General features: G+C 47.1%; 1 long non-coding RNA gene across 1 annotated transcript; it reads left to right on the top strand.

Annotated features, from left to right (window-relative positions):
* Positions 1-5,683: 5,683 nt before the first annotated feature.
* On the top strand, positions 5,684-6,290 carry LOC145801766 (uncharacterized). The gene is made up of 3 exons (XR_014343417.1): positions 5,684-5,783; positions 5,872-5,970; positions 6,179-6,290. It is a non-coding gene; the product is annotated as an uncharacterized LOC145801766 (long non-coding RNA).
* Positions 6,291-26,914: the final 20,624 nt, after the last annotated feature.

The following is a 26,914-nucleotide window of genomic DNA, read 5'->3' as shown; positions in this document are numbered from 1 at the left end:
TAGATCACAGATATGTGGTTGAAAGTTGGCAACATTAACTCCAAGGTGTTCAACATTAGCCCGGAAGTTGGAAAAACGGGTGCCGGGAGGCTCCGGAGGAGAGATAACTGGTTGCTGCAACAATTGCTGGCCTCCCACCCTTCAGTGACCTCTCTAGTGATAAAACAGAGGTACCTGCCAAAAATGAATGAAAACCGTTGCAAAACGAAAGCTCGGAGACCAAAACACGCAGTTCGGGGTCCCGAAAATGGGCTGTTAAGCACCAAAAGTGGTATTCGACTACGAAGTGGGTTTCTCAGACCCCAGTGTCCCTCAAAAGGGACTAAATAAGATGTATGCCAAAAACCGGAGCAATAGGAGATGGTTAAGCGGTCCCGAACCGAGGCACACGGCCAACGGTCCCGAAAACCGGGAACCGGACTCCGAAATGGGCAAAATGGCCTACGGCCACCAAATGTAGCCTACGGACATTGAGAGATGGTCTACGGGACCTCTCCCTCCCCTCAGGAAAAGAAACAGAGAAAACTGAGTCTGGTTCGCAAACCGAGACAAGGCACAGAAGAAGGTTCGGAAGTCCGGAGGCAGGGCTCACGGCCGCGACTCTGAAACTTCTGAACGAGCACATTATGCAACATCACCAAGCACTCAATCGGTGACGTCTGAGTCTTAAGGTCGGTCAAAAATGGGGTGTCTACAGTTGCCCCTCTTTGACAGAACTCGGAAGTCACAAGTGACGGGAGTGAATGTCAAAGCCCAGAGACGACCCATTTTTGACAAGGCCGAAGACTTAGACAAACATACAGGATAAACAGAGATGTGCCCGCAGGCATGTCCGCAGGCAGGGGGCAAAATGCAAATGATATGCAAGAAGCCGAAGGTAACCCAATGATCGTGCAAATGCAGCAAGCTGTAATGAAGCAAGTATTCGCAAATAGATGCAACAGTTTTAAGCAAGAATGCAAAGCAACAACTACATTTCATGCAGTTAAGAATGCGGAGGATCATTCAATCCCCGCCACGTCTCACACGAAGAAGATACGATACCTGCGCAATTCGTCTGGTTGTACCAGCCTCAATTGAACCGTACATACAATATCGTGCCTGCAAAAGAGAGAAATTGCAACAAGTACAATATGCTACCAACATATATTCAATGTGATTCTGAAAGTTTGACATACGCAGTGCCGGTGAGTGAATGCATCGCAATGCAAGAATGGAACATGCGTGACAAAACATGCTCAAACATGGAGGTATGCCAATATCAAGAAATGTACATGACAAGGCAAGTATGCTCATAGAATGCAAGTTATGTTCAGGATAGTATAAAACTAGCATAAATCAGGGTGCTCATTTGTCATGAAACAATGAGTACGGAAACGCGTGTTTCGGCGAAGGTAACTCGATCACGACCTCCGATCCGCTTCCCTGAAAGGTTACAATTCATTCAAAAAGGAGACACTTGGATTTCGATGAATGATGATGATACACATGTCAGAACTTGAAGCCGAAGTCCCGACGGAGCGATTTCGCGACCGGAAGTGTACTTTTCTTGAACTTTTTCAGGTCCCGGGAACTCCGATCTTCCTCAAAATTTGCAGAGGGCTAGGTGAGTATGTGGGGAACATGGCCGGCCGTTTATCTTCCCAAGGGGAGGTGGCCAACCAGTTTCCAATAAAGTAGATAGCTGGCCGGCCATTTCTGCAAAAAGCAGATAGCTGGCCGGCTAGAAATAGGGGCCGGCCGGCCATTTGCCTTATCCGGGGGTATTTTGGTCTTTTTCCCTCCTTTTTGCATGCTTCTTCAACCAAGGCTTGAGGCCTTTAAAAGGCAGCTGAGGCCCCTTCCTTTTCTTGCCTTCTACAACACTTTCCTCTCTAGATCTGAGTTTCACGCGCGTTTTCCAACGCCCCGCGCAAATTGTTTCCGTAAAAACACTCAGTTTCAAGCACTTTGAAGCGATTAAATTCCGGCTTCGGAGCTTCTTTTTGCATTTTCGCCACTCGAGGTAAGTTCGTCTCAATATTTGGAATATTTTCTCGGGAGTTGACTTTTGTTGACTTTTTATTTCCCGAGAGTTGACTTTTGTTGACTTTTTCCAATTTTGGCTCATTTTGCTCATTTTTGCTCCATTTTGCAGATTCTTTGGAAATGGCAGGCAATTCTCCTCACGGCGGAGGTTTTCCAGGTGCCGGCGATGATTTCGATCCCATGACTCTACCTCCGAGGACCCGACCTTTCATTCCCGGGAGGTACCGTCCGCCAGCACACGTTCTTCCGCGCGCTGTCTTCCGTCACTTTACCAGTTTTGACGAGCGAGCACCCGGGGATCTGCTTCTCAGAGAGCCGGAGCAGCATCTCTCTCACGAGGCCCGAGAGGTATTTACCTTATCTTTTGTGTTTTACATTTCGCACCTTTGCCATGCTTGAACATGCAGTTTAGCTTATGACATAGTACTTTGCTTACATCTTGAACATGTAATTTCAACATTCGAATTTCTGAACACTCGGCTCATTAATTAATTGCGAACACACAGCCCACATTAGAACACACGGCTCAAACACTGATTTGTCGAACACACAGCCCGGATTTGAAAGTGAACGCACAGCCCACACTTTAAATTTTCTGAACACGCAGCCCAGATTAGATAGTGAACACGCAGCCTACAATTTAACTGAAAGTTGAACACGCAGCCCAAACTTCAAATTTTCTGAACACGCAGCCCAGGTAGATAGTGAACACGCAGCCCACAATTTAACTAAAAGTTGAACACGCAGCCCAAACTTCAAATTTCCTGAACACGCAGCCCAGGTAGATAGTGAACACGCAGCCCACAATTTAACTGAAAGTTGAACACGCAGCCCAAACTTCAAATTTTCTGAACACGCAGCCCAGGTAGATAGTGAACACGCAGCCCACAATTTAACTGAAAGTTGAACACGCAGCCCAAACTTCAAATTTTCTGAACACGCAGCCCAGATAGATAGTGAACACGCAGCCCACAATTTAACTGAAAGTTGAACACGCAGCCCAAACTTCAAATTTTCTGAACACGCAGCCCAGGTAGATAGTGAACACGCAGCCCACAATTTAACTGAAAGTTGAACACGCAGCCCAAACTTCAAATTTTCTGAACACGCAGCCCAGATAGATAGTGAACACGCAGCCCACAATTTAACTGAAAGTTGAACACGCAGCCCAAACTTCAAATTTTCTGAACACGCAGCCCAGGTAGATAGTGAACACGCAGCCCACAATTTAACTGAAAGTTGAACACGCAGCCCAAACTTCAAATTTTCTGAACACGCAGCCCAGGTAGATAGTGAACACGCAGCCCGCAATTTAACTGAAAGTTGAACACACAGCCCAAACTTCAAATTTTTTGAACACGCAGCCCAGGTAGATACTGAACACGCAGCCCACAATTTAACTGAAAGTTGAACACGCAGCCCAAACTTCAAATTTTCTGAACACGCAGCCCAGATAGATAGTGAACACGCAGCCCACAATTTAACTGAAAGTTGAACACGCAGCCCAAACTTCAAATTTTCTGAACACGCAGCCCAGGTAGATAGTGAACACGCAGCCCACAATTTAACTGAAAGTTGAACACACAGCCCAAACTTCAAATTTTCTGAACACGCAGCCCAGATAGATAGTGAACACGCAGCCCACAATTTAACTGAAAGTTGAACACGCAGCCCAAACTTCAAATTTTCTGAACACGCAACCCAGGTAGATAGTGAACACGCAGCCCACAATTTAACTGAAAGTTTGAACACGCAGCCCAAACTTCAAATTTTCTGAACACGCAGCCCAGGTAGATAGTGAACACGTAGCCCACAATTTAACTGAAAGTTGAACACGCAGCCCAAACTTCAAATTTTCTGAACACGCAGCCCAGGTAGATAGTGAACACGCAGCCCACAATTTAACTGAAAGTTGAACACGCAGCCCAAACTTCAAATTTTCTGAACACGCAGCCCAGATTAGAATTTGCATGTAGCTTATTTCACTTCATCGGCACACAGCCCATTTCATTCCATTGGCACACAGCCCTTTCATTTCATTGGCACATAGCCCATTTCATCTCATTGGCACACAGCCCATTTCATCTCATTGTTGACACATGTATTCATTCTGAATGCAGGTTGGTTCCCGCAGTGTGCGGAGATATGGATCTACCATCGCGCGGGATTGGTATGCCGAGCTCTCAGAGGGTGTCCGGGATTTGGTAGATTTGGCAGGATTCGGGCCCTTCTGCGTCGGGTTGTCGCGTTGTCCTGCCAGGAGGACTCTGATGGCGGCCCTGGTAGAGAGATGGTGGGACACCACCAATTCCTTTCATTTCTCTGCTACCGGGGATATGACCATGACCCCTTTTGACTTCGCTGTATTGACGGGCTTAGACGTCGGAGGTTGGTCCATCCCCTACGATGAGGATATGGGCGAGTGGGAGGCCGCCTGGATGTATCTGTTGGGGGCTCGCCCGCCTGTTGATAGGGTTTCAGGGAGAGTCCGATACACTTGGTTCTCTTCCCATTTCCGGCGGGCGGAGATGGTGCCTGAGACTCCCGAGGAGACAGAGCAGTATGCCCGTGGTTTCCTGATGTTCCTCTTCGGGACTACCCTGTTCGCCGACAGAGGGAACACCGTTGGGCTATACCTGCTGAGCGCTCTAGTCGACCTATCACAGGTCCATCGATATGACTGGGGTGGCGCCGGCCTGGCTACCCTTTACTTTTATATGAGCGCGACCTCCCGCGGGCGGGGCGATTTGCTTGGCGGCTACTGGAGAGCCTGGGAGGTACTTTCTGTCCCCTTGATTTACATTTCTGCTTCTCATTACTTGTACATTGCACACACACAGCGCACTTTTACAGTCTGTATTTTGCTCTCAGCATTTCGTGCTTACATTCTGCATTGCTTTTCTCAGTTATGGGTCTATGTATACTTCCCATCGTTAGCCCCAGAGCTGGAGGTGGTAGGGATTCCCATGACCCCGTATTCATTGATATTCGAGGGCCCGCACCGGCCGAGACCTCGAGAGACCCTCCTTCGCCTGCGACAGTACTTCGACACTGTGCGACATTCAGAGGTACTTCAGAACTTTCAGTTCTTTTCATTCTCATCTTTGATTTGCTCTGCATATTCTCGATTTCTGATTGGTTTATGCATTTATCATCCGCAGATTACATGGCAGCCCTGGGTGTCCCTGGGTGACGACCTCCGACTTCAGTATACCGGAGCGTCGGACATTTCCCAGTATAGGGTCCTGCTTGAAGGGCCGGTTGGTAGGGTATGGTTCCTGGGGGAGCGCTTTCTGCGCCAGGTATGGGGGTATCTTTCTCAGGATATTCCCGCAGTACCCCCAGCCAGTATGCGGACTGCTGACAGGCTCTCTTACTCAGAGGTAGTCGGCGCCATGCTGGGCAGCGATGCATTATTACATGTTGAGGAGGGGGACTACGCCACTTACCGTCACATATATTTGATGCCTCCATTGACGAAAGCTCGTATCCCGATGATAAGGCCTGCCGGTATGTCATCCTCGGACCAGGCTCGGGCTCGGGCTGCAGACGCCCCTTCTACTAGCAGGGCCGGTACATCTAGAGGTGGGAGTAGACCGGTTCCTCCGGCTCCGTCGGTTCATCCTCATCCCGGATGGCCAGATATGCCTATTGAGTTGATGGCATGGCAGTACGGAGCTAGCTTTCTGACTCCGATTCCACTAGAGCCTCCGATGCCCAGTGATCGATACGCCATTGATCCGGACTCACCGCCGGTATGCTCCATTTTTTTTTTTTTTCATTCATCGTTCGGATGTTTAGATACTCTTCTGTTCACTGATGATTATGAGCTCATTTTTGCAGCCATCGCGAGGGTACATGGAGGAGGTGGTTGGACTGGTGGCCACACTCGAGGGCATGGTCCTGCGTAGGGAGGCACAGTTGTCTGTCGCGGGCATCCAGGTACCCTTCAGTTTTCTGGCATTTATCATACTTCTGATGACATGCTGATTTCTACTGCATCGATAGACCGTTTGTGTAGAGCACATCTGACACACACCCCACTTGTACACTGTATTAACATGCACCCACTTTATGTATCCTTTGCTTGCATCTGTATCTGATGTATATATTTGGACTGACGTATTTGAATTGAACTCTTTGTTTTCAGATGCCTTCATGGTCCGGTCAGCTGCAGACCAGGCCACCTGGGCCTCATTGGGGAGCTGGGCCATCTGGGCCTTTTCAGGGAGCGGCGCCATCTCGGCCTTCCCGAGGATCTGGGCCATCTAGGCCTTTTCGAGGAGCTCGAGGGGGGCCTGTCCGCAGACGTAGGGCTCACGTTGTGGAGGTGGAGCCTGATGAGGAGGAGGAGGATGCTGAGGAGGAGGAGGAGGCTACCGACCGTCAGTCAGAGACATCTGTTGAGGAGGGGGGCTCCGGTTTTGGCTCGGGGAATAGAGGCGAGGCTGAGGGGAATCCTGAGGATGACAGCTCTGACTCAGATGATGGTGTGGAGATTGTCCCGCAGAAGAGGATGAGGCGTGCTTCTCGTTCCCGCTCCCGAGGACTTTGATGTTGCTATTTCCTGCTTTATTTTTCTTTTTACTAGCAGTTTGTAGCACTTTGCACACTGTTAGGCAGTTTTATTTTCTGTAAAACTTGTACCTTTGTTTGTTGTAAAGCATGATGAAATGAAATAGCTTTTGAAAAGATGTTTGTATTTTAAACTTTTAGCATCGTATCGCATCAATTTATTTCGCACAAAAAAAGGAATTGAATGGAAATGCGCATTGTGTAATCACCAAGTCAGGTAGTGAACCGACGCAACAAACTAAACAACTCAACCTACTAAGATATAACAGAATCTTTAGCAAGTTTACAACTCGATAAGCAAAAACGCAACAACGTAAATAAACAAGACTTTAACAAAGATTGCTTAAACAGAGAGCAATGACTCAAAAACACAAAACACGTCCGCTCGACAAACAACTCGATAAGCAAAACGACAACTTGATAAACAAAACTCAACAAAAACAAAGTGTACTTCTGACGATCTGGGCATCGGAACGCATCCGAAATGAAGGCCTTTGACTCTCCCGTTGCATGGAAATGCTTGGAATTTTCCCTCGAAGAGTAAAACAGGGCCCAGAGGATACACTGCAGCATTGCTGGCTATCCCTGGGAGCCGGCCGACCATTTTTTGTAGAGAGAGACAGCTGGCCGGCCATTTCTGCAAAAAGTAAATGGCTGGCCAGCCAAAAAAAGGTGGCTGGCCGGCCATTCAGTCCTGCAGCCTCCAGATTTTTGACACGTGTCCCCGTGAATAGTGTCTTTCCTTCTATAAAAGCTTCAACTTCGGGAACATTCATTTCATCTTAGTTTTAGCCGAAGATGGAGGCGTTCCTCGCAGAAAATATCACATCTTGGATCTCTTCTTTAGATGGCTCGGAAAAGCTAAATTTCCGGGGTTTCGGCTTGAATGCACTATTCACGCTGAGCCGTACTCCGCTACAGCTTCCTTTTCTCCATGCCGCGGCAAGGTTCTGGAATCCAGTGACGCATGTTTTTAGCTTTAGCGGCCAAGAGATGTGTCCCACTTTCGAAGATTTTCAGGTTTTGATGGAATCTGAATGCTTTGAAGTGATCTTGCCTCAGCTCCGTTTTGGCCACGCCCAGGCTTTAGGGCGGATGTGTGGGCTCACGGCGCATGATGCTCGATCTCTGATCTGCAGTGGGGAACTGGACATCCTCGGTTTGATCCATCGTTTTTCCGACGCTGGTGACCGAAGCAACCATTATTGGCAGGGCTTCCGGCAACATGCCCTCTACTTATGTTTGTTGTCTCACTTTCTGCTTTCCTCGGGCTTCGGCGGGGCTAGCATTCGCCTGATTGAAGTCGCTCAAGGCTTGAGAGAGGGAAAGAGCTGTATTGCCATGGCCTTGGCCGAGACTTTGATGGGCTTAGATTCTGTCTATCGCCGGGAGGCGACTAGGTTTGCCGGGAGTCCACTGCTGCTGCAGGTAGTGTTTCCCACCCAACCTTACATATATATTTGCTCACATCACTCGACCCTCAGGCTCGGTTTTTCTCACAAAACCCTTGTCTTACTTTTCTCTCATCGTACATCTCTCTGTTCTTTATTCTCTCATTTTCCATCCCTCCCCTAGGTATGGTTGATGGACAAGTTGCAGGTTGTGGACTCTTGCCCAGCTTATTCAGCTCGAGGCTACTTCTTCCGGCAGCGTCTAGTCAATGCTCTTGACGAAAGGTGGTGGTTCGATTGGATGTGCAATTTGCCCGCAGACGGCATTGCTTGGCGTTGTCCTTGGCTCAACCTCCCGGCAATGAGCTATAGTATGTCTCGGCTGATTGGGATCCAACTAATTGGTCTAACCCACTGCGTATTTTATTTTCCGTTCCGGTTCCTGCGTCAGTTTGGCCATGATCAGATCTGCCCACCGGAGGGGATTGAGTACCCAGCTGCTCTCCCGATCCGGGGGGCACAGCTTGCCCGATATACCACGGCATGGAGGACTAGAGAGCTCCTGGCCCCTGCTTCTTCTTTCAGTTGCACTTTGTCTGATGAGTGCGTGGACTGGCTCAATGAGGAGGCACAGGTTGGGCCTAGCTTGGCATCAGATGCTCCGTCCAGCTCTGGGAGGGGACGCAGAGATACTTGATTCAACTATGCCCTAAATTTATTACTTATTTAGCATTTTCAAGTCTTCTTTATGAATGTACTAAAAAGCAACCTCGATTGTAATGCAAGAGCAGGAGAACTCTATTTTGAAATCAATGAAATTGAAAGTTGTGGTACTGAAAATTTTCCGTTTTTGGTCCAAAAACGGTCTTAGTCGTAAAAAGATTGATTTGAACAAAGTCAACTTTTATTAAAACTTTTCAAAACTATTTTCGATGTGGATCAGAACTGGACACGCCGAAAATCTGTCACTGAGATGCACAACCCCAGATCCCTTCAACTGGAAAGTTGCCCCTAGTCTGAAGAACAATGCGGCACTTCAAAGCAACAGAAAGTTGCCCCTAGTCTGAGTAACTTTGCACCGTCGCGGCAACGGAAAGTTGCCCCAAGTTTGAACAGCACTGTACCGGAGATCACGATAAATGCTGATGGATAAAGATGACTGAGATGATCAAAATGGACAGAGTTGATCGGGGAAAAGTTTATGGCTGAACTTCGATGTGAAGTTGCCTACGTATCCCAAAGATGGGAATCAAGCCTTACGTAGTTCAGGCGCAGGTTCACTCGAGTATTTTCACTCTCCTTTTGCGCTCTAACTTTTGCCAAGGCCGCCATTTGCGGGTTTTCAACCTTGCGAGCTCAGTTTTTATATTTTCTAATTTTTTGTGCTCTGACTTTTGCCTAGGTCGCCCTTTCGGGTTTTCGGCCTAGCGAGCCTCTCAAGGATAGTATTTCTTCAACTTGTCCATATTGATCGGTTGTGAGAACTCCAAGCCATCTAGATCCATCAGAACCACAGCTTCACCTGACCAGATAGCTTTGATGATGTAAGGACCAGTCCAATTAGGTTTGAACTTGCCCCTTGGGTCGTGGATGGGAGCTCGGTTGTCTTTGAGCACCAAATCTCCTTCTTTCAGATTCCTGGACTTAACCTTCTTGTTGAAAGCCCGGGCAATTCTGCGTTGATAGCCTTGGATGTGGAACAGTGCTTTCAGTCTTCTTTCATCAAAGAGCATGAGTTCTTCGAATCTGCTTTGCTGCCAATCTGCTTCGGCTATCTGTCATTCAGCCAATACTCGTAACGACGGAACCTCAATCTCAATGGGTAGAACAACCTCCATTCCATAGACCAATGAATATGGAGTTGCTCCAGTAGAAGTTCTGATTGAAGTCCTGTAGCCCCACAGAGCAAATGGCAGCTTGTCTGGCCAATCCCGATAGGTTTCCACCATCTTCTGCAGTATATGCTTGATATTCTTATTGGCGGCCTCAACTGCTCCATTGGTCTGCGGCCGATATGTAGATGACTTATGGAAAGCCACATTGTATTTCTCCAACAAGTCTATCACTTCTTTCTTGAAGTGGGAACCATTATCTGAAATTATCTCGTTTGGCACCCCGTAGCGACAGATGATGTTGTTCCTGATGAACTTTGCGACATGCGACGCTTTCAACACCGCGTATGATTGGGCCTCGACCCACTTTGTTAAATAATCTATCGCTACCAGGATAAACTCATGCCCGTTTGACCCCTTCGGGGTAACAGCTCCGATCACATCAATTCCCCAGACCGAAAAAGGCCATGGTGAAGTCATGTTGTACAGTTTTGACGGTGGGATGTTCATGTGGTTTGCATGAATTTGACACTTGTGGCATCGCCGAACAAAGCTAATACAATCCTCCTCCATGGTTGACCAGTAGTAGCCCTGTCTGAGGATTTTTCTGGCCAGCATTACTCCATTCATGTGTGCACCGCACTCCCCCCCATGGATGGCTTCCATCAGGCGCTTTGACTCTTCAGCTTCTACACAGAGCTTATGCATTCCCAGATGACCCCTTTTGTACAGCTTACCCCCGCAGATGATAAACTGAGAAGCCATTCTTCTGATGGCCCTCTTATCCTTGGCATTTGCCCCTAGTGGATACGTCTTCTTTTCCAAGAAGTTCCAGATGTCGTAATACCAGGGGTTGCCGTCTTGAACCTCCTCTATGGCGGAAATCGACTCGTATGCTGGCGTGAACTTCTGATCAATAATGACTGGACGCATCCAGACTCCGGACGGAATATCTATCATAGAAGATAGAGTTGCTAATGAATCTGCGAACCTGTTGTTCTCCCTTACGAGGTGGGTGAAATTTAGCTTCTCAAACCGAGGAATTAGCAGATCCAAGGTTTGGTGGTAGATTATCATCCTTTCCTCCTTGACTTTCCAATCTCCTTTTGCTTGAGACACAACAAGGTTCGAGTCCCCAATGACGTCCAACCGTCTCGCCCCTAGTTCTAGGGCTGCTTCCAGGCCAGCAATACATGCCTCATACTCTGCTTCATTGTTGGAAACTTTGAACTGGAGCTTGAATGCTAAAGGGATACGGGAATCATCAGGCGCTATCAGCAACACCCCTATCCCATACCCATACTGGTTTGACGCTCCGTCAAAGTACATCGTCCAAGTTTCATCTTTGACGTGCAGAATGGCTTCATCTGGGAATAGATACTCAATCGCTTCATCCCCCTCGACCGGGTGGTCGGCAAGGAACTCCGCTACCGCTCTGCCTTTTACTGACTTGCGCGTTACATACTTCAAATCAAATTCGGAGAGCAACAGCAGCCATCGAGCTAGCCTACCCGTAAGTGCTGGTTTCTCGAAAAGATATTTGATGGGATCCAAACGCGAAACCAACATTACAGAGTGGGCTAACAGGTAGTGCCGCAGCTTCCTGGTTGCCCATACCAAGGCCAAACAAGCCTTCTCCAGCGGTGTATAGCGGGTCTCGTAATCAAGCATCTTTTTGCTCAGATAGTATATGGCCCTTTCCACTTTGTCTTCTGACTCCTGCGCGAGCATGCAGCCCATGGTAGTCTCAGTTACCGAAAGGTACAATATCAACGGCCTCCCCGGCTCTGGCGGTGACAACACGGGTGGGTTCTGTAGATACTCTTTGATCTGCTCAAAAGCTGCTTGACATCGGCCGTCCCATTGGAATTTCTTTCCTTTCTTCAAGAGACCAAAAAGTGGTTCACAAGTCAAGGTTAATTTAGAAATAAACCGTCTTATGAATTGCACTTTACCCAGAAAGCCTCGCACCTCCTTTTCAGTCCTTGGTGGTGGCATTTCTAAGATGGCTTTGATTTTGGAAGGGTCGACCTCGATGCCCCTTTGTGTGATCAGAAACCCTAGCATCTTCCCTGCTGTAACACCAAACGTGCATTTCTGGGGATTCAGTCGCAGCCGAAACTCTTTGATCCTCTGAAAGAATTTTTCTAAGGCGGTGTAGTGGCCCTCTCTATCTTTGAACTTGACAATCATGTCGTCCACGTACACCTCGACCTCTTTATGGATCATATCATGCAATATTGTAGTTGCTGCCCGTTGATACGTAGCTCCAGCATTTTTCAACCCGAATGGCATCACTCTATAACAATATGTCCCCCACGGGGTAGTGAACGCAGTCTTCTCCCGGTCTTTGGGTGCCATTACTATCTGATTATAGCCTGAGAAACCATCCATAAACGAAAGCAAGGCGTGTCCTGCCGTGAAATCCACCAATTCGTCAATGTGTGGCAAGGGAAAGTCATCCTTCGGACTGGCCCTGTTCAAATCTCTGAAGTCTACACAGACCCGAATTCTGCCGTCCTTCTTTGGCACCGGAACAATGTTAGCCAACCAAGTTGGATATTCAGATACGAGCAGGAACCCTACGTCAATTTGCTTGGTGACCTCTTCCTTAATTTTGAGGGCCCAGTCCGGGCGAATCCTTCTGAGTTTCTGTTTGACAGGACGGGCCTCGGGGTCAAGAGGGATCCGGTGCTGTACAATCTTAGGATCGATTCCAGGCATGTCTTCGTAGGACCACGCGAAAACATCTTTGAAATCTTTTAATAAAGCGACTAAGCGCTCGCGCTCCTCTGAAGACAACGTGGACCCGATCTGGACCAGCCGCGGGTCCTTCTCAGTACCAACATTCACAGTAGTGATTTCATCCATTAAAGGTTTAACAAATCTTTCCTGCTCTTGATCAATTAATCGTTGCAAAACTGGGGGGATTTCTCCCTCGCTGTTTTCATCAAAATTTTGAAAATCCTGATTTAAGCAATAAATCAAAGGCACAGAAAAATACTCGGAAACCACATCCACATCATTCTCATTAAATGCTTCCAAGCCGTCAGATTCCTCTGTTACAACAGACTCAAAAGAAAATGAAAAAGACGACCTAGACAGGACTGTGGCATCCGGGTTATCACCCCCAGGAATACCGGACTCAGACTCAGTCGAGCTGGAATCTGATTCTGACGCACAAGATTCGGTAGAATCAGATTCCGGCTCACTACCTGACCCGGAACTGCTAGATAAAAAGCCTTCTTCATATTGCCAGATGAGAGAAGGTGCGATAGATGCATCCAAGATCGGCGCTGGAAAGCCCGCAGCTATTTCATCTCCAATCATAGAAACCGAAGAGTTATCCCCCAAGCACTCTTGGCCGATCGGAGGATCTGATAGTAGACTCACCAGTGCTACCCCCATTTCAAGCTCTGTGCTCTCAGGATCCACTGCTTCACATTGCTCAACCTCAGTTGGTGGGTCTGTCTGCGCTTCGGCAACGTCATCCCCAGATAATTGTATGTCGAAGAAGATTTCAAAACCAGGCACGCGCGTCCCCTCCGCGTTTAGCCATGGCTCCGGGAAGCCGCAGAATGGAAAATCTTCCCCCTCCCGGACGAAGCGTCCGTTTAGGGTACCCCAGATGGGCCTGTGCATTAAATCAAATGGCTTCCCGGCCTTCTTTGCCCTGGCCCTTCCAGCCATTTCTTTTCCTTTCCTCACCCAATCTTCCTTGGTGGGCAGATAACCCAGTCCAAAAGCGTGAGGGTTGTGTGGCACTTCGGCCAACACTGAGACGCCTTTCCGGCCGCTTCTCCCTAATCCCATCCCAGGGGTATGCTTTAGCTTGTTCATGAGGTATATGGATTGTGCACTAACATACATGCCCTCATTCGCAGCCATGACATTCTGCACCACTTGAGCCTCGGCCAAAGTGAACCCCGACAAAAACACATCCTCCGTGCCGTGCTCGATTTCCAAGACGGGTGTGGACACTTCCGGCGGCGGATGGATTGATGAATTCCCAAAAACGATCGCTACCCCTTTCCCGTGGGGGTACTTTAGCATCTGATGTAGAGTAGAAGAGACTGCTTTGACCTGGTGCAACCACGGTCGCCCCAAAAGTAGGTTAAAGGTTGCGGGAATGTCCAAGATATGAAATTCAATGCTGTGTTGTCCTGGACCAACCTTGGTTTGAATTTTAACAGTCCCCATCACTTCTCTGCTGGTATTGTCATATGCTCTGATCACTTGGGTGGTTGGGACGAAGTCCACGGGCTTCAACCCGATTGCATATGCCGTTCTGGTTGGGCAGACGTTAATCGCAGACCCGGTATCGACAAGTACCACCGGTATCCACTTATCTCTACATTCCACAGAAATATAGAGAGGTTTGTTATGACTTGTGCCCTCAGGTGGTAGCTCCTTGTCCGAAAAGGTTAATACCGGGGAACCTCCTCCCGGAAAAACCAGCCCAACCAGCTGTTCAGGCGTGGTGTCTATGGAGAGTTTGGACTTGTCCATAGCAGATAGGACAGCTTCTCTGTGTACTCGTGATGCCATTAGCAGTCCCCAGATGGAGATGTCTGCTTGTATTTTCTTTAACTGTTTCAGCACAGCTTCATCTTCAATCTGCTTCTCCTTCTGTCTCTCCGCTTCTCTATCCTTCCCGGATGCCTCGGGTTGGTCCAGATGTGGGGGCTTGAAGTACCGCCCACTTCTTGTCATATGGTCCACTTCATCAAGATACCAAGTGTCATCCGGTTGGTTATTCCCCCAGTCTTCATCCGTGTGGGCAAGACATAAGTCATCGTCTTCCCACCACATTCCACTGGCAGCCAACAGACACCTGTCTGGCTCTGGTCCACTCGCACTCTCAGTGCTCTCTGTCCATGTACTCGCAGCATTGTCTGTCTTCGTGCACACAGCACTTTCAGTCCCCTCAGGGCCCTTCGCCTTCCTGGCTCTCTCAGTAGCCTCAAACTTTTCTTGTTCCAGCTGTGTCAGTACAGCTGTTTGTTCAACAGTTCCCATATCTATGATGCCCATGTCTTGAGCGGAATTCTTAACACCGGCGCTCTCCGGCGGTACAACTTGGCTTTCGGCCATTCCGGCCACAACTGATATTTCCGCCCCTGCCGGGCTTTGTTCTGGTTGGGCTTCCCCCACTGCATCCGGTTGATCTTCGAGCCATCCCGTGGCCTCCTCTGATCCCTCATAATCATACCAGTTAATCGACGCATCCCCCAGTTCCTGGTCCTCGAGAAATTGCAAGTTAGCAAAGTCCTCCTCTACGGCTGTCAGCTCATCTGTCCATAGCCCAGATCCATCCTCCCGGATCATGCATAGCTCTCCTGTCTCTGGCAATTCTACGCTTAGCCCAATTCGGCTCGTTGATAGGATGTGCTTGCTTGGATCATAGGCTCCCCCAGCAAAATTCTGCCCAGTCCCAGATTCAACAATCTCATTCTCTCAAAATCTGCCCTGCCCTATCTTCGATGGTCACCACCATCGGTTCTGGTTGGGTTTTAGAGATGTCCACCATGCCAAGAAGTCAGTGCAATCGGGGAGGAGCACCTCCAGCTTGGGTAGGTGGGTGGGAGTAATATAGATGCTAGGATCGTAAGATGCGACCCCAGTCTGGATAAAGTTAATTCTTTTGGGAGGAGGAGCTTGGTTATGTGGTGGGAGAGGGTTGGTTGTGACATTGGGTTTATCAGGAGGTGCGATCACCTGTTTGTCAATAAGATCTTGGATCTCATGACGCAATCTGTAACAACGGTCGGTGTCATGACCGTGTTGTTGGTGGTACGCACAGTATTTTGACGGGTCATATGAGGGGGGGAGTGGATTCGGTAATGGCTTTGGTTCCAGGGGTTTTAAATGATTTTTTCTGATCAATATTCCCAGAACCTTGGTCAGAGGCATATATAGTGGGGTAAAGGTTCTTTGGCCTCGCGGTTGAAATCTGTTGGTGGCTTGTGTGTTGCTTCCGGACGCGCCGGAGAAGGGTGTGGCAGTCATGGGCCTTGGAGGGGGAGGGGGAGTGGTGGTGACCATACTAACTTCCGAGGCTCTCGTATTTGCAGCGCCACTCGGGCCCGCATTGTTGTTACGGTTGAAGGTCCTCCTCGGTTGTTCTCTATCGTGGTCAAACAGACCTTGTTTCATTGCGTCTTCGATTTGCACCCCCATATCATGTAAATCTGCGAAAGTAGGGAAGGGGACTACAATCATTCTCAGCATCAGTTTTGGGTGGAGATTGCGCACAATCATCCGGATTTGATCTTTGTCTATGGGCCTTAAAGTCATTGTTGACGCCTTTGCCCTCCATCGGATCACAAAGTCCGAGAAAGATTCCTTGGGCCCTTGCCTTGTCGTTTCAAGATCACGGGTTGTGATCTCGATCTGAGTGTTGTACGAATATTGCGTGACAAAGGCCTCAGCCATTTCGTCCCAATTCTTCTTCACTTCATCTTGTAATCTTGCGTACCAATGGGAGGCCACACCCGACAGGGTTCGGCCGAATAGTGAGAGCTTCTGTGGTCGTGTTAGGCTCATTGGCCGCAAGACATCTGCAAACAGTCGGATATGGACCATGGGGTCGCCGGTTCCGTCAAAGCGGTCGATTTGTGGCATTTTGAACCTATTGGGGAGTGTTACGGCCTCCTCGGTATATCCATCTCCGATATTCGGCATAGCCTTGACCCCTTGGGATTTCTTAAAGAGCTTCTCCAGTTTGCTCAATTTCAGAGCTGTATGATCAACCTCGACCTCGAATGGAGAGTCCGGGTGATTGGATGTATGGACCTTGGACAGTTGTGGTGGAAGCGGGGGCGGAGCTGGCCCCGTTGGAAGGTTCATGTCCTCTTGTAAATTTTGGACATGCGGCAGAGTATTCTGGGCATTTGGTGGGACGTTCTGAACAGTAGGTGCCTGCTCAGGTAACGGAGCCCCTGCCGGAAGAGGAATTTGTTGTGAAGCAGACGCTGTATTCTATTGTTGCAGCCTGGTGATTAGTTCGGCCTGTTGGGCCATGATCGCGGCCTGCTGTTTGGAAAACTCCGATTGACGGGTGGCATCATCATGCATCTGTCTCATGCTCTCCTGCATCTGGCGCATTAAAGCCTCCATCCCTGATGTATTTTGTTGATCCATCTGTCTAACTGGTGTGTCTATTTCTACAGTAGTAATTGAGACCTCAGTCCTATAGTCCTCTGATGAAGTAACCCACTGCTCTGACAACCTCTGTTCTGACACACTGCGCCTTTTCGGCTTCCTTCTAGTAACAGGGGGTAGAGAATGGAACACTGACTGTCCGTCGATTAGATCCTCAGATCGATGGAGTCGACGACCTCGTGTCCAAAGTGCTTGGAGAATGCCTGTTGGGTTGGAAGCAATCGTGCGAAAACTGACCTAGCAAAAGATAAATAAAGCGAAAAGGAAATAAATAAACAGATAAACGGGCAGCATAATAGCTTAAAATAAAATGCAAGACACACAGTCGGGCATAATCAACACACAGTCAATAAACTGAATAATATACTGTCCTCAAACACTGATTATTATCCCTGTATCACTGTCCCCTAAAACAGAATCTGATACCCGCAGATAGCTGATTCTCAAATACTGGCTGATGCCCGCAGGCCTGATACCCATAATACTGAACGGATGCCCGCAGGCTTGATACTGAAACTCATGTACTGAAATGATGCCCACAGGCTTGATACTGAACTGATGTACTGAACTGATGCCCGCAGGCTCGATACGCAAACTCATATACTGATACATGCATTCCTGTAGAGACGCACTCTAAAGCACATAACAGATAAATGAGAGCCAAAACACCCCTATGTTGGGGTAGGGTTTCCCTGTCCTATTGTGTCAGGAGCTAGGGTTTCATTACGCACGCAGCGGTTTCAAACAACCTATAAACGGGTAAGCAACCTGTCCTAATTTGGAATGGTCACTATGGATCCGAATATGCACTAGGTCGAATGGTCAAAGAGGGTGCCCCGGTAAAACCGGGGTTTGTGTTCCCATACTGGCAGAGCCCACAACCGGTCAGCCTTATGGTCATGCCTTGACAAGACAAGCCTCCGGCAAACCGTTCAGGAATAGCAGATGGCAAACACAGTGTCCTAGGCGCACCAATGCAAATGCAATGCAAAAAACACATAAGTGTATTCAAAAACAGATATCATGAGTTCGAGTCAAGTTCTCTAAATCCCCAGCAGAGTCGCCAGAAACTGTAGACGTCCCCCAAACGCCCCGGGAGGGTTAGCTCCCGTTCTGTTCATTTGGGGTTACTACAGCTCGGACTCTTGAATGTCACGGTTCCTAATCTGAACCAAAGAGTCCAAATCCGGCAAATTATTTTGAGAAACTGATTTTTGAAAAAGTAGTGCCAAACATGGACTGCTTTGCCAGATACAGAGTCGCCACCTAAATATTTTATTTTGGGAAATTTAGGAAACCCTGACTCGGTGCCAGAAGGCCACGTGTCCGTCATCACCAAAGTTGCCTCGGCTCGGGAACTTGGGTACGATTGGGGAAGGTCACTTCGTGAGCACCCCCGTTCGCCCGGTCATAGACCGGCCTCTACTAACCATGATATCAATTTTTGAAAACATTGTGAGTTCTTATTCCGGTTATTAGCCTAGGTTACTATGTGATGCTCACAGCATATAAGTATAGACCGGGTCGCCCAAATTGGAACAAAACATTTCATGCTTGTTTTTGAAAATGGTTTGCTACCCGCAGGTAGGCTTGAAACATTTGATGATTTATTCCAATTCAGATAACCCAACCTTCATCCACAGGCATTCAGGCAGGTATATCAGATAAGCACATAGCCTCATGGTAAGCATACTATTCATGGCAGCACTCACACGCATGCAAGGATGCTAAAGCATAAAGCTTACCAAGTACTCCAAGCCAAAATAGAAACTCATTAGAAATCATGCATGATCCTAATTATACATAAATGCCTAATGCAACACATACAAAATGCAATTATGGCAGGCTCGGCTATTCTAAGATGGCATATGGAATGCTACAGCTATCATTTATTCAATTTGGAATTGAAAGTACAATGCAGTTGGTATGATGCGCCGAGCCCGGTGCATGCAATACAGATGAATGATGCAAACATGCTGTCATACTGTATGCTAATTTAAATACGCCCTAATCTAACTATCAAAAGCGGATAAATAAAAGGGAGAAAGACGTGGGGTTGGAAGACGTACAACACACACACGCACACTTATTACAGTTATGCCCTCGCGCAGAGGGTCCGAATAAATAATACAGTCCAAATATTACAGTCCCAAATAAAAGAATATTACAGTCCAAAATATTACAGAATCCTAATTAATTAATGAATTAACTAAGAAAGCAAATAAAACTGGCGTGCAAGCCAGGGACTGCCTTGCTTCTGATGGATGATGCATGTCCGGATTGCCTTGAGCGGAAATCCACCGGAATGCCTCAATTAGCCTCTGTTTACATCTATTCTTGAAATACGTGCCAAGCCCCAAAAAGTTGCTGATTCCTGATTTTGCTGCAACAGAGAGCAGGAAAGGGGCATAGCAATGTATTTGCACAGATATATGCATGTCTCGATCCTCGTGCCACCAATCACGCATACCGAGGCATGATGGCCGAGGAGTCGAAATGCACAACTCAATATAGGATGAATGCACATGAAACTACAGCTAAAACCTAACTCCATCATGGATAATCTGGAGTATCGGTGACTGGGGAATTGAGACACATTCCGTCACTCGGAGTACGAAATGTACCTCGTTTCCCGTGTCCGGGCTAACTCCTATCCCGAACACGATGCAATATGCATGATATGCATTGAAAGGCAACTAAGATACAATCCTAACATATACAATGCTATGGAAATGAAATGCCTCGAAATGTATGCACACGGGCACGCAAACCTAGATGCCTCGAAATGCGTGTACACGGGCACGCAAACTGAGGCAATGGAAAAATGTTATGAAAATGAGGTGCCTCGAAATACGTGTACACGGGCACGCAAACCTAGGCAATGAAAAAATGCTATGAAAATGAGGTGCCTCGAAATGCGTGCACACGGGCACGCAAACTGAGGCAATGGAAAAATGCTATGAAAATGAGGTGCCTCGAAATGCGTGCACACGGGCATGCAAACCGAGGCAATGACAGAATGTAATGAAAATGAGGTGCCTCGAAATGCGTGCACACGGGCACGCAAACCAAGGCAATGGAAAAATGCTATGAAAATGAGGTGCCTCGAAATGCGTGCACACGGGCACGCAAACCGGGGCAATGATAAAATGTGATGCAACGATATGGAAGCATGATAGGGGCTTATACCAACATGAGTGAGCCTCAGCCACACTCACATAGGATGCCGGCGGATAAAAAAGAGGTGCCTCGAAATGCGTGCACATGGGCACGCAAACCGAGGCAATGACAAAATGCGATGTAATGACTTGGAAATGATAGCAATCATCCTAATGGAATTCCAGCAATAAAATATGGGGGAAAACAGTCCCGAAATGAACTGGAATGATACCAAATGCAAGGAATTGTCCCGAAATGCAACATTAGGCGCCCGAAATGGCCTATAGCTATGCCAAACATGCGCAATATGGACATGCAATGCAAAGACAGAAGCTAGACAGTCCCAAAAAAGGCACTTTCACAGTTATAAACATGGCCAAACAGCAAGCATAGGTATGGCAGAAATGGCATGCAAGAATAGGGGCCAAAAGAGGGGTAATGAAGCAAGTGATATAAGAAAAACTCAAACTGAAAAATTTCCTTCTACAACACTGAAGAGGGACCAAAAATATGAACATTTACAGTTTATGGCAGTCTTAAAATCAGTATAAAAACATGTTAAAAGTGTGATGCAAAATTAGGCTCAAAAGTGGCTACAACATGAAGTATACAAAATAATCACCAAACAGCCAAAGACCCTTAACAAAATATGTAGAATGGACCAAAATAAGCACTTTTCCAGGACTGTAAAATGGCCAAAAACAAAAGCATGGTAGGCTAACTAAACATGCAAGAATGGGGAATAAAAAAGGGATATAACATGAAGTGACCTATGGAGGTCTCAAACCATGAAAAGACCTAAATGAAAAATGAAGTATGGACCAAAATAAGCACTTTTTCAGAACTGTAAAATGGCCAAAAACAAAAGCATGGTAGGCTTCCATTGCATGCAAGAATGGGGAAGAAAAGAGGAGTATAAAGGTAGGTACAACATGGAAGTCCCAAATGGTGTTGAGCCCTTCTTCAATGTTGAAGAGGGGCTCAAAATAAGCCCAATATCAGTTTACAACATGCTCGAAAATAAATTGCTCATGGGTCAAAAATAGCATGCAAAACTATGACATACAAGAGGGTCAATGAAGCAAGTGTGTCATGGAGGGCTCAAACAAGGTTGAGCCCTTAATGAAAAGTGAAGATGAGCTCAAAAGAGGGCCATTTTTAGTTAGGGCCGGAGCTTGAAACAAAAATCAAGTGAGGCTTAGAAATAGATCAAGAAAAAGGGTCAAAAGGGTAAAAGTATTACTTACCCTTGAAGACTCAAACTTTTGTTGCTTCTAGGATGAATTTGCAGCTTCTTTAACCTTTGAGAAACCTTCCTTGTTGCTGGAAATGAGGTGGTGGTGGTAGAGCTTGGTGGTGTAGAAGGAATGATGGTTAGGGACTTAGGGTTTTTCAAAGAATTGAGAAGGATGGAGATGGAGTTGAGTATGGAGACTTGAAGAACAATTTTTCTAACCCTTGTAAGTGAAGCCATCAGCTGGTTATAAGGGTTCAAAAGGGGGTGTAAAGGTGGGGGAAAAGGAGAGCAAAATTCCCCCACAAAATATCCCCCAGATAAATATCTTTTCTGGGGGATATTGCCCCACAGCTGTAAAGTGCACAGTGCAAGGAATACGGCCGGCCTAGTACTTTTGTTGCAGGTGGCCGGCCGGCCACACCCCCTAGCCAGCCGGCTAGGGGTCAAAAGGTTCAATCATATTTTCTGGCCGGCCAGCAACTGGTGAGGTACTCCTATGTGTGTACAACACAACCATGTGGTTAAAATTCCAAGAAAGTGGGTCCAAGGGGTTCAACATTGGCTTGGAAAGAGGGGGTCAAAAGGGTCAAGTTGAATTACTGGCCGGCCATGAAATTTTAGGGGCCTCTCATGTGTGTAGATCACAGATATGTGGTTGAAAGTTCAAGAATGTGGGCCCAAGGGGTTCAACATTAGCCGGGAAGAAAGGGGTCAAAAGGGTTAGGTAACCTTAATGGCCGGCCACCAACTTTTAGGGGCCTCCCATGTGTGTAGATCACAGATATGTGGTTGAAAGTTGGCAACATTAACTCCAAGGTGTTCAACATTAGCCCGGAAGTTGGAAAAACGGGTGCCGGGAGGCTCCGGAGGAGAGATAACTGGTTGGTGCAACAATTGCTGGCCTCCCACCCTTCAGTGACCTCTCCAGTGATAAAACAGAGGTACCTGCCAAAAATGAACGAAAACCGTTGCAAAACGAAAGCTCGGAGACCAAAACACGCAGTTCGGGGTCCCGAAAATGGGCTGTTAAGCACCAAAAGTGGTATTCAACCACGAAGTGGGTTTCTCAGACCCCAGTGTCCCTCAAAATGGACTAAATAAGATGTATGCCAAAAACCGGAGCAATAGGAGATGGTTAAGCGGTCCCGAACCGAGGCACACGGCCAACGGTCCCGAAAACCGGGAACCGGACTCCGAAATGGGCAAAATGGCCTATGGCCACCAAATGTAGCCTACGGACATTGAGAGATGGTCTACGGGACCTCTCCCTTCCCTCAGGAAAAGAAACAGAGAAAACCGAGTCTGGTTCGCAAACCGAGACAAGGCACAGAAGAAGGTTCGGAAGTCCGGAGGCAGGGCTCACGGCCGCGACTCTGAAACTTCTGAACGAGCACATTATGTAACATCACCAAGCACTCAATCGGTGACGTCTGAGTCTTAAGGTCGGTCAAAAATGGGGTGTCTACACTTTATTTAGTGAAGAGGCAAGAAAGAAAGAAATGTGTGGAGATCAATCCCATGCCCTCGTCACAGAAAATAAAAGCAGAGGTAGAGGCAGGGGCAGGGGAAGAAGCAAAAGTAGAGGACACAGCAGAGGAAGATCTCAAGACAGAGGGAAATCCAGAGAAGGTACAAGCCGACCAAAGTTCAAATGTTACCATTGTGGCCAGGAGGGTCACATAAAGAAGTATTGCTATGCCTTGAAGGGAGAACAACAACAAGGCAATAGACAGCCAAAGACCAAAGATGGGACCACTGCAGTTTCTGTCTCAGAGGATATTGCATTATTCTCTGTTGAAGAAGAAGAATGCCTCCATATGTCAGGCAACGACACCGAGTGGGTGGTAGATACAGCAGCTTCCTACCACGCTACATCCCAGAAGGAGTTCTTCAGTACGTACCAAGCTGGAGATTTTGGTACAGTGAAAATGGGTAACTCCAGTTTTTCAAAAATTATGGGAATTGGTGATGTTCATATCCAAACCAAAGTTGGGTGCACGATGGTGTTGAAAGATGTCAGGCATGTTCCCGATTAACCCCTGAATCTTATTTCAGGGATAGCCTTAGATCGACAAGGCTATGAGAACTACTTTGGCAATGGCATATGGAAGTTGAAAAAGGGATCTCTCATGGTAGCCAAAGGACAGGCAATTGGCATACTATACAAGACTCATGTGGAGGTGAATTCAAATAACCTCAACGCAGCAGAAGATGAGACGTCACCAAATTTGTGGCACAAAAGGCTAGGTCACATGAGTGAGAAAGGGTTACAGATTTTGGCAAAGAAGTCACTTATTCCCTTTGCCAAAGATGCAAAATTAAATCCTTGTGACAACTACTTGTTTGGGAAGCATCATAGAGTCGCTTTCCATTCATCATCCAGAAGACAATCAGAGTTGTTGAGCAGAGTATACTCTGATGTTTGCGGTCCCATTGAAGTGGAATCTTTGGGTGGTAGAAAATACTTTCTGACGTTCATTGACGATGCATCACGGAAGGTATGGGTTTATGTCTTAAAGACCAAAGCTGAGGTGTTCCAGCATTTTCAGACATTCCATGCTATGGTGGAAAGGGAGACTGGAAAGAAGCTGAAATGTCTCCGAACAGACAATGGAAGCGAGTACACGTCAAAGGAATTCAAATCCTACTGTGCTACTCACGGCATCCGGCATGAGAAAACTGTTCCTGGAACCCTACAACACAATGGTGTAGCCGAGAGAATGAACCAAACCATTGTGGAGAAGGTCAGATGTATGCTCAAAATGGCAAAGCTACCAAAGCCATTTTGGGGAGAAGCTGTTCGTGTTGCTTGCTATTTGATCAACAGATCGCCATCAGTTCCACTGAATTTTCAGATTCCAGAAGAAGTATGGTCTGGAAGGGAGATCTCTTACTCTCACTTGAGAGTGTTTGGGTGCAAAGCATTTGCACATGTATCCAAGGAGCACAGACAGAAGCTGGATGACAAAGCCACTCCATGCATCTTTATTGGCTATGGAGATGAAGAATTTGGATACAGATTGTGGGATCTGAAACACAAAAAGGTCATTCGAAGCCGAGATGTGGTGTTTCAAGAAGGCCAGACCTTTGAAGACTTTGGGCAACCAGCCAAACCCAAAGTTGATGATGTTTCAGAAATTATTCCAAACCCTGCACCATCACAGCATGCCACTGATGAAGAAGAGTTACCGCAGCATGCAGTCAATGATGTAGAGTTGCAGGATGGATTTCTAGAAGAAGAAGATTCAGAAGCAGAGGGTGTTGAGCAGGGGGAGCCACAACCCCCTCTACCAGAGACTGTTGGTCCACAGTTACGAAGATCAACAAGAGAATTTAAGCCGTCAACCAAATACCCTACTTCTGAGTATATTTTTCTTACCGATGAGGGGGAGCCAGAAAGTTTTCAAGAAGCTCAAAATCATAAGGAGAAGAGTAGCTGGCAGCAAGCTATGCAAGAAGAGATGCAATCCTTGCAGAAGAATCAGACTTATGATTTGGTGAAACTTCCCCAGGGTCGAAAAGCATTGCAGAACAAATGGGTGTTCAAGTTGAAGAAAGATAGCAGCAGAAAGCTAGTCAAGTATAAGGCTCGATTGGTTATCAAAGGTTTTGGGCAGAAGAAAGGTATTGATTTTGATGAAATCTTCTCGCCAGTTGTGAAAATGACATCCATTCGAGTAGTTTTGGGACTAGCAGCTAGTTTGAATTTGGAACTTGAACAAATGGATGTGAAGACAGCATTTCTCCATGGTGATCTGAAGGAAGAAATTTACATGGAGCGGCCAGAAGGTTTTGAAGTCAAAGGGAAAGAAAACTTAGTCTGCAGATTGAAGAAGAGTCTCTACGGCCTCAAACAAGCGCCGAGACAGTGGTACAAGAAGTTTGACTCATTCATGGTAGGTCATGAGTACAAGAGAACTGCTGCAGACCAGTGTGTTTATGTCAGGACATTTCTCGGTGGAAACTTTATCATACTTCTGCTCTATGTTGATGACATGTTGATCATTGGATAAGATGCCACAACAATCAGATCACTGAAGAAGGAGTTATTACAGTCCTTTGACATGAAGGACCTAGGCCCTGCACAACAAATTTTGGGCATGAATATTGTGCGTGACAGGAAAGCCAAGAAGTTGTGGCTGTCACAGGAGAAGTACGTTGAACGAGTGATTGAGAAGTTCAACATGAAGGATGCCAAGCCAGTCAGTACTCCGCTGGCTAATCATTTCAAGCTAAGCAAGAATTCTTGTCCCTCCTTTACGAAGGAAAGACAAGAGATGGAGGCGATTCCCTACTCATCCGCTGTAGGGAGTTTGATGTATGCAATGGTGTCCATCCGACCAGATATTGCTCATGCGGTTGGAGTTGTAAGCAGATTCCTTTCCAATCCAGGAAAAGAGCATTGGGAAGCAGTCAAGTGGATTCTGAGGTACCTCAAGGGTACAGCAAAAATGTGTTTGTGCTTTAGAGATGCTAAACCAGTCTTGGAAGGCTATACTGATTCAGATATGGCAGGCGACCTTGATGGTAGGAAATCTACATCAGGATTGCTGTTCACTTACGCAGGGGGAGCTGTGTCTTGGCAGTCCAAGCTGCAGAAGTGTGTTGCTTTATCCACAACCGAGGCAGAGTATATTGCCGCAGCGGAAGCCGGGAAAGAAATGTTATGGTTGAAACGGTTTCTCGAAGAGTTGGGATTAAAGCAAGAAAAGTTCACGGTACATTGTGATAGTCAGAGTGCCATAGACCTGAGCAAGAATTCGATGTACCATTCTCGCACAAAGCACATTGATGTTCGGTATCATTGGATACGCGAAGTGATGGACAAGCAGTTATTAGAACTGATCAAGATCCACACAGATAAGAATCCAGCTGACATGTTTACAAAGGTGGTCTCGAGAGACAAACTGGAAGTTTGCAAGCATCTGAGCGGGATGGACTTCAAGTGAGAAGTCAGTTGTCCATGTAGGCGTGGAGGGGGAGAATTGTTGGCTCCATCCACTACCCACATGGTAAGGAGCCCACCATCCACATGGTGTGGGTGGCACCATGTGGTAAAAGAAGCTGGTGGAGGCCAACACCAACTCACTAAAGGAAGATAGTGAGGGTGGCACCACCTTGGCCAATTATGGCTATCTCTTCACCTACTCCTCCTCTCTTGGTTATAAATTGAGATGAGTGAGGAGGGGTTGTATATCATCAGAATTTGGAGAGTGAGAGCTGTGAGTTGAGTGAGTTTCATCTCCTCTTCTGTATTTGTATTTTGCTCCATTTTAGTGAAAATTCTCATTTCTATCCGTGGATGTAGGCATTGGGCCGAACCACGTAAATATTGTGTTCTCTGTGTGTGTGAGATATTTTTCTGGGTGTGTTTGATCCTAACAAAGGAAGCAATCAGACGAAAAAGAATCAGATCGTGACGACGAATCAACAAGCGGACAGAAGGAATTCCCGTCGTACTCGCCAGAGATTGTGATGAAGATGAACAAAATCGCAACAGCATCGTGAGACGTAATGTCTTCAACGAA

Source organism: Camellia sinensis, chromosome 10, assembly GCF_055761805.1.
Source record: "Camellia sinensis isolate YWXY chromosome 10, ASM5576180v1, whole genome shotgun sequence".
In the NCBI taxonomy this organism is placed as follows: domain Eukaryota; kingdom Viridiplantae; phylum Streptophyta; class Magnoliopsida; order Ericales; family Theaceae; genus Camellia; species Camellia sinensis.
Note: the sequence above shows the minus strand (reverse complement) of the source record. Positions and strands in the feature narration are given on the sequence as shown.